Raw genomic sequence first — 9,536 nt, forward strand, 5'->3', positions numbered from 1 at the left:
CCACCCTGTTAGCAGAACCAGCCAGAGAGTGGTTAAACCTCCAAAACATTTGGAGCAATATGTAATCAAATAGTGCAGCTCATGTTTTTGTAATGTTCAATTTTGTTTACTTACTTCATTGTGTAGGGAAGGGGAATGTGTGGTATCTTCCATCTACAGCTGGGATATCGCACCCATCACCCTCCTGTCCCACTGTACGCCTTGGAACATTCCGTAGTGACATCACTTAGAATGTCACCACTGCGCGCATTCCAAGGCAAGCGCCGGAGGAGCCAGGAGACCGGCAGTTGAGGAGGTTGTGTTTGTTAGCTGTGGCTGAGGTCATCTAATTATTATGTGAACTAATAAAGACTGTTTCCAACCACCTTACGTGTTTCTCCTCCTTGGGAAGTTACTACACCTTCATGGTAACTATTTCATAAATTAGTTCCATAAATACAGAAGTGTTTGTTCACAAGGCCGACTTCAGAGTCCCAGCTAAACCACCTCTGCAGCCATCCGCCTCGCCTTGCTTTTGAAGGTTTATGGGAATCTTTTGGAAGATGTGAACTCTTGGTGTTAAGAAAATATCCTGTCACTTGGGGTGTTACCAAACAACAGGAATTCGCGAGTCAAGCAGTGCTGCTTACGGTGCTGATTTTACGGACGAGGAAGTCAGGGACAAGCGGGAAGGGCGGCAGATATATAGGGCCTGCCTTCTAAATGTTTTTGTTATAGCGCTGCAGGAATGGATACCCAATAGCATATTTGCTGAGCTCGCGCATTTCTTAAACAAGCATTGGCAATGCAATAGGACTCGCATTTACACTAGACCTATTACATTGGAAACGGAAGTGTGGTGGGGAAGATGGCATGAACGGAGGGGGGGTAATCACGGACTGCGGGAGGGGTGAGGCAGGGGAAGAAAATAGTGTTGGAAGTAAAGGTGCCTGTAGCCATGGAAGGATACAAATGACGACATGGCCGTCATGAGGAGGGACTAACAAGCCTCAAACCAATCGGACGGCAGCATTTAAGACAAAAGCCAATGAAAAAGATGTGCAGGGAGAGGCCGGAGCTTCCACAGAGCTTCCACGCCATACTGAATACTGCATGCCTCGCAAAGCGTGCAGCGCATGCGCTGCAACGCAAGGATTGACCTAAAAGACTACTGTATAGAGAACCGCCTAAGCTTCCCACTATAGAGGAAAGCAGTGGCCCTCTCTGCTTAATCACCAGTACCCAGTTTGGGGAATTCTGAGGAATCCTCAAAAAACAATTAAAAAGGATGAAGTGTTAAAAGACAAAATTAGGGGTGGTGGCCAAGATGGCAGAGCGGTGAGATGCTCCTCATCATCACTCCATCAGGCCGTTAGTTTCTGGGCTGTATCCTGTGCCCAATCTGAGCTAAAAGATACCTATTCCTGTGGCAATGAGGCTGAAATGGGGGTGAACCGTGTGCTGGCCTCAGGGAAAACAGCATGATGAGACTGAGTGGGCACGGCGCCTATGCGCAGCGACCACGGCCCTGACGCTAGTTTGCAGTTGCGCAGTTGGAGTGACTGGTGGACCGTCAATGGGTGCCTGAGAGCTGAGGAATGACGTTGAGCGGCTGCTGTGATTGGCACGGCTGCCTGCAAGCTCCACCGGTGCCACTGGGCATGAAGACATAGCTCTGGCGAGGTAGATGGCCCAAAATCCTGCACATGGGCCTGTTAGTAGCCTGGCTTCTTGGGGGTCCTGGCAATGTGGCAGTGAATTGAGAGGGACTCCCTTGGTGGTATTGCGGACTGAAGCAGACTATACAGAGTGACACCGATGGTGGGACATGCCTGTATTTTCGTGGGTGCCAACCTGGAGAGCTTTGAGGTTGGAATGCTCTCCTCTTCGTTGGAGGACACCAATCCTGTAAAAATGGTGAATCAGGTAAAATAAGAGGGACACCAAGAGACAATCCCAGCAACAGCGTCCCAGGGACATGCTTGTGAAGTGTCACTCTACTCAGAGACACAGAGGGTTCTATGACAGGCAAGGAAAGTTGGTGAATTGTCTTTTCAGGATTTCGTCTGCACTGTTTTTCAGGACCTATCCCTGCAGTTATTTGTTGGTCACTGTGTGGTGTTGTTTTTCCTCATTTTCTTTCTTTTTCTAATTGCATTGACCAATTGTCAGAGAAGATGGGATGGGTGGGGGAGAAGTACAACAGTCCCACCTCATCAATTATCCTTAAGTGCTTTGCTGTGATCCTGCACTTGCACACCTCTTACTAGTGAGCAATCATGACCCAAATTATTTCACTTAATGTATGAGGACTGAATTTACTGAACACTGCGAGCTGTTTGATGTGTTCTTTGGAAATTCCATTCATGGATTTTTTGGGGCTGGCAAGATGGCGTCTGAGTGACATTCTCAGTTACTCACCTCCGCATCTCGCCCTGAATTGAGGAGGATTTCTGCCGACACAGCGGCTGCATCGGCTATGAGCAGATTAAGCAGCGGGTGGCATTTCTTGGCTGGATGGTGCAGAGGCCGTCGAGGCGAGTCTGTTCACCGACCCGCAGGGAAGAACGAGTGAAACGGAGACCGGCACGGACGCTGGGAGTCTCTCGCTCTGATCCTGTTGACGGAGGCGGCCGGCTGGGGAACTATCGGCAGTGAATTGGTGTTGCCGTGTAACGTTGACCCGAGGCAGCAAGCTGGAGATTTCATTTCAGCCCAGGGCGTGCAGAGTAAGACGCGTCTAGCGTTACCAGTGGTAGCACCCTTGTCAGGGCAACGCGAAAAGAACAGAAAACGGACACGGACGGGAAGAAGAATAAACAGCGTTCCAGTAAGGGGGGCAAAGCAGAGACAGATGGCAGTAAAAACCCTATGTTAAATGGTGCTGTAAAGGGCGAGCAAAGTAAGAAACAGGTAGCTATAACAAGCTTGTTCCCAGTTAAAGATGCAAATGAATGTGAAAAGGGACAGGAACAGCTAAAAGTTATTAATGATACCCAAGCTCAAACCCCTACTAGCACGGAAACATGTATGACTGACTTGCAAGCTTCCAGCACTAACCTGGATCCGATGACAGAAACCGGCTTGATCAAATGGAGAAAAAACTATCTTAGGAACACCAGAGTTAGGCGTCAATGATCACCTAGGCAGGGAGAAAAATCATTCCGCTTCAGTTGATAGCTTATATATGGTCCCTCCAGCCGGGGAGCTACTTGAGGCAGAAACTGTAACAAAAGACTCAAACGAGTGTGGAATGATTAAGGTTGCTGGCCAAATCACTTCCATTGAACCTGGAACCCAGCTGGTTAAAAAACATGAACTGGGATATTCGTCTTCAGATCTTTTGGAGAATTTCTACTCTTTGAATCAGGAGTCTGGGGGATCCGAAAAGGAGACTTCTAATATGAGTAGCAACAAAGAGGGGGATGATGACACATCTATGAGTAATTACAGCCAACATAGGGAGAAAAGGGTTGCAAGGAAGGTCAAACGTCTCTCGGATGGGAAAAGGGGCGGCCCTAGGGAAGAAGAGAACAAACTTGGCTGGGATTATTCAGAGACACAGACACTGCAGGGTAATAGTGCTCCAAAACCACCTAAGAAACAATTAAAGGAGATGACCGGACAGAAAGACTCTGCACAATCTGGTGAACCATCTTTATCTCTGATCCTACAGTACCTCCGATCATTTCAAGATAAAGTTAAAGTAGAGAATCGGCAATCCTGACAGGCATCCAAGAAATTACAAGGTGCTATTAGAAAAGTTGGGAAAACATGCACAGAAATTGTGGAGAGGCTAGCTATGCTAGAAAAACATACAAAGGCGCTAGAATCTACAGTGGATACCCTGCAAAAGCAATCAACATCTCAAGAAAGCACCCTGAAGCATGTTATGTGGAAGCTGGAAGAGGTAGAAAATAGACAACGTCGTAACAATCTAAGACTGTTAGGAATACCAGAAAACAGCGAGGGTAATGACATTCGGAAATTCACAATTAATTTGTTAAGGACTTCTCTACCAAAAGCTTTCACAATGGGACTGGGATAAGGAAATCCAGCGGGTACATATATTCCCATTAACTCAAATGATCAACCATACCCAAGGGCAATCTTAATTTTTTTCTGCAATTTTTTGTTCCGACAAAACGGTGTTTGAAATGGCGCGTCCTAATAAGAAAACAAACTGGAAGAATTTTTCATATTTTGTGAAACCTGATTTTGCGCACACTATGGTGGAGAGGAGATGGCGACTCCGGCAGCTGACAACACCGTTCTAGAAAATTGGCGCAACAGTATATCTACAAAATCCTGCTAAACTGAAAGGTATTTTTCAAGGCCAGAATTGCCATTTTACTTCTGAAATACAGGCGCAGAAAGTATTGGAGGAAATGATGGCCGGGAAAAAGGGGGCTGGTGGGAACAAGCGCTAGTTGGTTGTAGTTAGATATTAACTCTTCACCTATTTTTCTAAGCATATATGTGATCTGCGCCGTGTTGTTGTTATAGTATGTTTAGAAAAGGAGGGAGATGGAAAAAGAAAAAGAAAGATTTCTTGTGGAAAGAAAAAAAAGTATGTATATATAAAATCAGGGAGAGTTGTGGTGGGGTGGAGGTGAGGAGGAGACAGACGCTATCAAAACAGGCTCAGGACTGAGCCTGATTGCCTACATATTGGTGGGGGAAGGGGGGCAGAAGGGAGGGGGAAGGGAGGAGAAATTCTCAGACCAAGGACAACAATTTTGCAAAAAGACCTAAATGTGGATTTAGAAACAGAAACAGAAATAATGAATAAAGGAAAAAAAGAGATAAAACAATATAAATGGAATCAAATAGAGAGGATAATTAAATATATGTTTGTGATGGATAAGCATCAGTATGGCTAAGCTGAAATTTTTGATTGTTAATATCTGTTGCCTTAAAGATGAAAAAAAAGGCAAAGAGTGTCTGTTGGGTTACAATTGACAGGGGCCAATATTCTTTGTATACAAGAAACACATATTGAAAGGTCACAAATGTATTTACTTAATAAATTAGGATAGAGGGTGGTTATCGCTAAAACACAATGAGCAAGGACTAAGGGTGTAGCTGTATTAGCGAAAGGGGGTGGGATACAATTTGCTCGCTCCTCATCAGATAAATATGGGCGATGGGCTATCAGAGAGTGTCAACAGAATAATGCTGCGAAAATTACCATCTGCACAATATATAACAATATTAGTGATGACCCAGAAGTATTGAACTATATATCTAATGAGCTTGTTCATTGGCCTCTCCCAGTGATGATTTGTGGTGATTTTAACTTTAATTTACCAAGTGATTGGTCAGCAGACTCAGGGTTTCAATATAAAATTTAAAAAAATGATCTGGGCTTTATCCACTATTCTTATCCACATGCCAGATATGCAAGAATAGACTGTATCTTGATCGCTAACACGTTAAAAGCTAGCAGTACAATAGAAAAGCTACCTTTGTCGGTCGGTCTGCTATTATACAAACACTGTGTTCTGTGGATCCTCAACTTATTTGCGGAGCAGTCCAATTCATAATTAATTTTGAGAAAAAGAGAGGAATCTTGGTAAAGTCTTAATTCTAATCATGAACACGTATATTTAACATGACTGTTTCCCATGTCCCAGTCATTGCATCTTTTTAGATTAATTTTCACAAATTTTATGACTCATTACTTGCTTATCTGCGGTCTAATGCTCATCTACAATTTTTTAAATATTCAGGTATTTTATATTTTTGTAATGGTTTTTATTAACAGTACAATAAAGAGCTTTACTATCAAAAAAAAAGAAAAGCTACCAAGAATACTGTCTGATCACAACCCTATTGTCTAAACTATTGAATCCGTATTAATGAAACCTCAGGTGAAAATTTGGACATTTGAAAAGGCGTTATTGGTCAATGAGAAATACTGTGATTATATGCGTGTTTGGATCCCTAGATTTTTGGACGATAATATAGGTAGTGCACCAATCGACATGGTCTGGGATGCCCTAAAATCCAGGATCAGAGGGAAGACTTTACGATTCTCATTAAATGCCAATGAAAAAGCCAAACAAGAGTTGCAGGAACTCCAGAATAATATAGTTATAGCGGAGGAAAGACTTATAAAAGCTGTTCAGGAGGGAAGGGAAACTGAAAATGAATTAAGGCAGGTTGCAATAGCCAAAGATTGTATTATTGAGATTTTAACAACAAGCGCTATAGACAGAGCTACCATGCACAGAGAGCAAACAGGTGGGAACTCGAGAACAAAGTACATCTAATTTTGTCAAGGCAATACGTGATCCAGAACTTGGGGTAAGGCAGTGCTTAATTTGAGCAGGAGTTTTCAGGTGCTCAGCACCGGCACTTCTTTCACAGGGCCGGGGCTACAATTTCTGACCCAGCAGGTGGTGGTCTCTATATTATTTGTTCAAATTCAAAATAAAAAGAATAACATACATTGCATGGGGACTGGCTTGTAAACGTTCATAGACAGGCCAGCATACACCTGTCCAGGCAGGCATGATTGTTTCACCACATTAGTAATGATGTCATCACGCCGGTCACAAATCAAAGAAGTCATCGACAAACTATGTCTTGCATACTATTCCCCGAGTCTGCTGCACCCTGCCACTGCCTGAGCCTAAGCCTCTCATTGGATAATTGTAGCTGGGGGCTGGCTCATGACGGAGTTGAGGCAAGGAAGCTGCGAGAGCACATTTGGAACTTGGGAGTGAGGGCTCTTGAGGAAGAATAAACTAAAGTAAGTGTGGACTTTCATCTTGCTGTGTAGCCAGAATAGCATATCCTGCAGCCCTGCATTGCTGCTATCCTCATCGTGCTCGATGCGGCTGTGGCCCAACACAACCTTTGTGCACCATGGAGTCACCTGTAGAATCTGTGCGCTGCACCCCAGCATGGTAATTGCTGAGCGTACATGAGTCCAGCAGGCACCACAGCCATACTTACCGGCATTGGCAGCATTACTGCTGGGGACAATGCCTATGCTGTAGATGGCAGGGTCACAGCAAGCTGAGCAGTGGATGCTGATGCCGTCGCTATCCCTGGACCTGCTAATTACAGGCAGCACTAGTAGTGACATCTCCTGCTGTGCTCGAGCAGCTACCTGTTCTGCAAATAACCCAGTTATACTGCACCGATTAATATATGCAAAAAAAAAGCATTTTCATTTGGTGTACATTTTGTTTTTGCACTCGGTGTAGGTAAGAAAAGAAAACACATGTCATCTTCCTCTTCCTTAGGAAAGACAAGAGGAAAATGCAGATTTCAAAATAGCAAGGACATGTACAGGCTGACAACAGGGGTCACAGGCAGCAGCAGTGTTATAGATGAGAGAGAGCAGGAGTAAAGAGGAGAAAGAAACAACAGGAGAGGATAGAGATAAGAGTCTTAGATGGAGCTAAGTAAAAGAAAAGGAGAGCAAATCAGATACAAAGAGAAAGCAGCCATGATGTGAAGAAGACAGCATTAAGAAGAGAGAAGATAGAATGAAAGGATGTAGTGGACAGGACAGAGGAAAAAAAGCAGACAAATGATAAAATGACGACACAGCTAATCACTGCTAGAAGAGTGATAGTAAAGAACCAAGATCGAGGGAAGAGAGAGCAGAGCATGGATAAAAGTGAAAAGGAAAAAGGGCAGGGGCAGAATGAATAGAGGGCAAAACAGAAATGCAGGGAATAAGGTAACACACCAGGTGTGACAAAGATGATAGAAAACAATTAGAGAGGTGAGAGGGTAGACTATTAGAGCAAAGACTTAGGGGACAGACAACAGATCAAGGATAGAAGACGAAGAGACTGAGGCAGTGAGAGTGTTGAAAGTGGGGCTCTCCGGAGGAAAAAGTGAGCTGTGGCCTCCTTGGCAAAATTTTCAGCACCTGCACTTCTTTTTTTTACAAATTAAGCACAGGGGTAAGGAAAGATCCCGACGCAATAAGAACTGTGTTTCAAAAATACTATCAGGATTTGTATAGGGATATAGACACACATCAAAGTTCAATCGAGGGATTGATAGATCAAGACAATTTTTGTAGATTAGAGACTGAAGATCAAGAATGTATGGACAGCACCCCGCACTGGGGAGAAATCTCTCTCTCAATCAATAGTCTTGCCCCAGGTAAAGCAGCGGGTATGGATGAGATTCCCACAGAGTTTTATGTTAAATTCTCCCCGCAGTTAAAAAATGTACTTACAGATTTGATCACACATGTAGTTCAAGGTGGACGTCCTCCGGGATATGGTCCATGGCCAAAATCGTGATTTTCCTAAAAAAACACAAAGACCCTATGGAACTTGGGTCTTATTGCCCTATAACATTAATCACTGGGGATTCTAAAATGTATGCTAAGCTATTAGCTGCCCGTCTGGCTCCAAGAATAAATAAAATTGTATCTGAACGACAGCACTGGTTTATCCCAGGAAGAGCTACAATGAATCACATTCAAAGGGTGATCTCATTGTTTGATTTGTCCGAGGTTGCAGGAGACCCTATGGCACTTATATTGTTAGACGCCGAAAAGGCTTTCGATAAGGTCTCCTGGAAATATCTCTGGACCGGGATGGCAAGGAGTGGTATTGGGGAGTCATTTATCAAAGCAACACAAATGTTATATCGGGATCCATCTGCTGTGGTCAATGGGTCAGTATCCAAACCACTGGGTATAACGCGAGGGACAAGACAGGGGTGCCCGTGTTCTCCTCTTTTATTTGCGGTATATATTGGTCCCTTTATTTGGAGACTAGACAATAACGTTCAATTCCATCCATATGGATAAGGGACCAAGCTACAAAAACCTTGGCATACGCGGAAGTCATTGCGCTATTTACTAGTGACTCTATGGGTGCAATTGGTACAATCGAAGAAATGGCTAAAAACTTTGGTGAGGTTTCTGGATACAAATTAAATCAAGACAAAACTCAGATTATCCCCAATAGTAAAGTTGAGATAAGGGACAGACGGGTAACAGAGAACGCAACATATCTAGGTGTTAATATAACGGCCAAATTAGAGAATTTTGTTGACAACAATATTGTACCATTAATACAACGCATGAAAAACTATATGATCCGAACAAATAATCAACATTTATCTATTGGGGGAAGATGTAATATGATTAAAATGCTCTTCTTACCTGGATTTTTATATTTTTTTAGGTCAATTTGTTTGGAATTCCCGCCCCAATTGTTTAAAGATATAGGGCCAGATGTAGGAAGTCTAATTCCGGTCGGTAACGGGCGAAATTACCAAATTTCGGCCGTTACCGACCGGAATTAGTCTTTTCAGATGTATGTGGCCAAATTGTAGGATTCGGTAATTTACCGTATCTGTAACTTAAGGAATCTGTAAATTACCAAATTCTTAACATAGCGATTTGGTAAATTACCGAATCCTTAATGTAGAGAACACTCAAGTGAGTGCTTTTTACATTTAAGGAATTGTTATTTACCACCAGCTATTAGTTGGTGGTAAATTCCGAATACCTTTTAAAAAGCAATTGTGTGCTTTTGATTCAGTGCCATGTTGCAGACATACATGCCCTT

The sequence above is a fragment of the Lissotriton helveticus genome, chromosome 4_1 (genome assembly GCF_964261635.1).
Source record: "Lissotriton helveticus chromosome 4_1, aLisHel1.1, whole genome shotgun sequence".
NCBI classification, from domain to species: domain Eukaryota; kingdom Metazoa; phylum Chordata; class Amphibia; order Caudata; family Salamandridae; genus Lissotriton; species Lissotriton helveticus.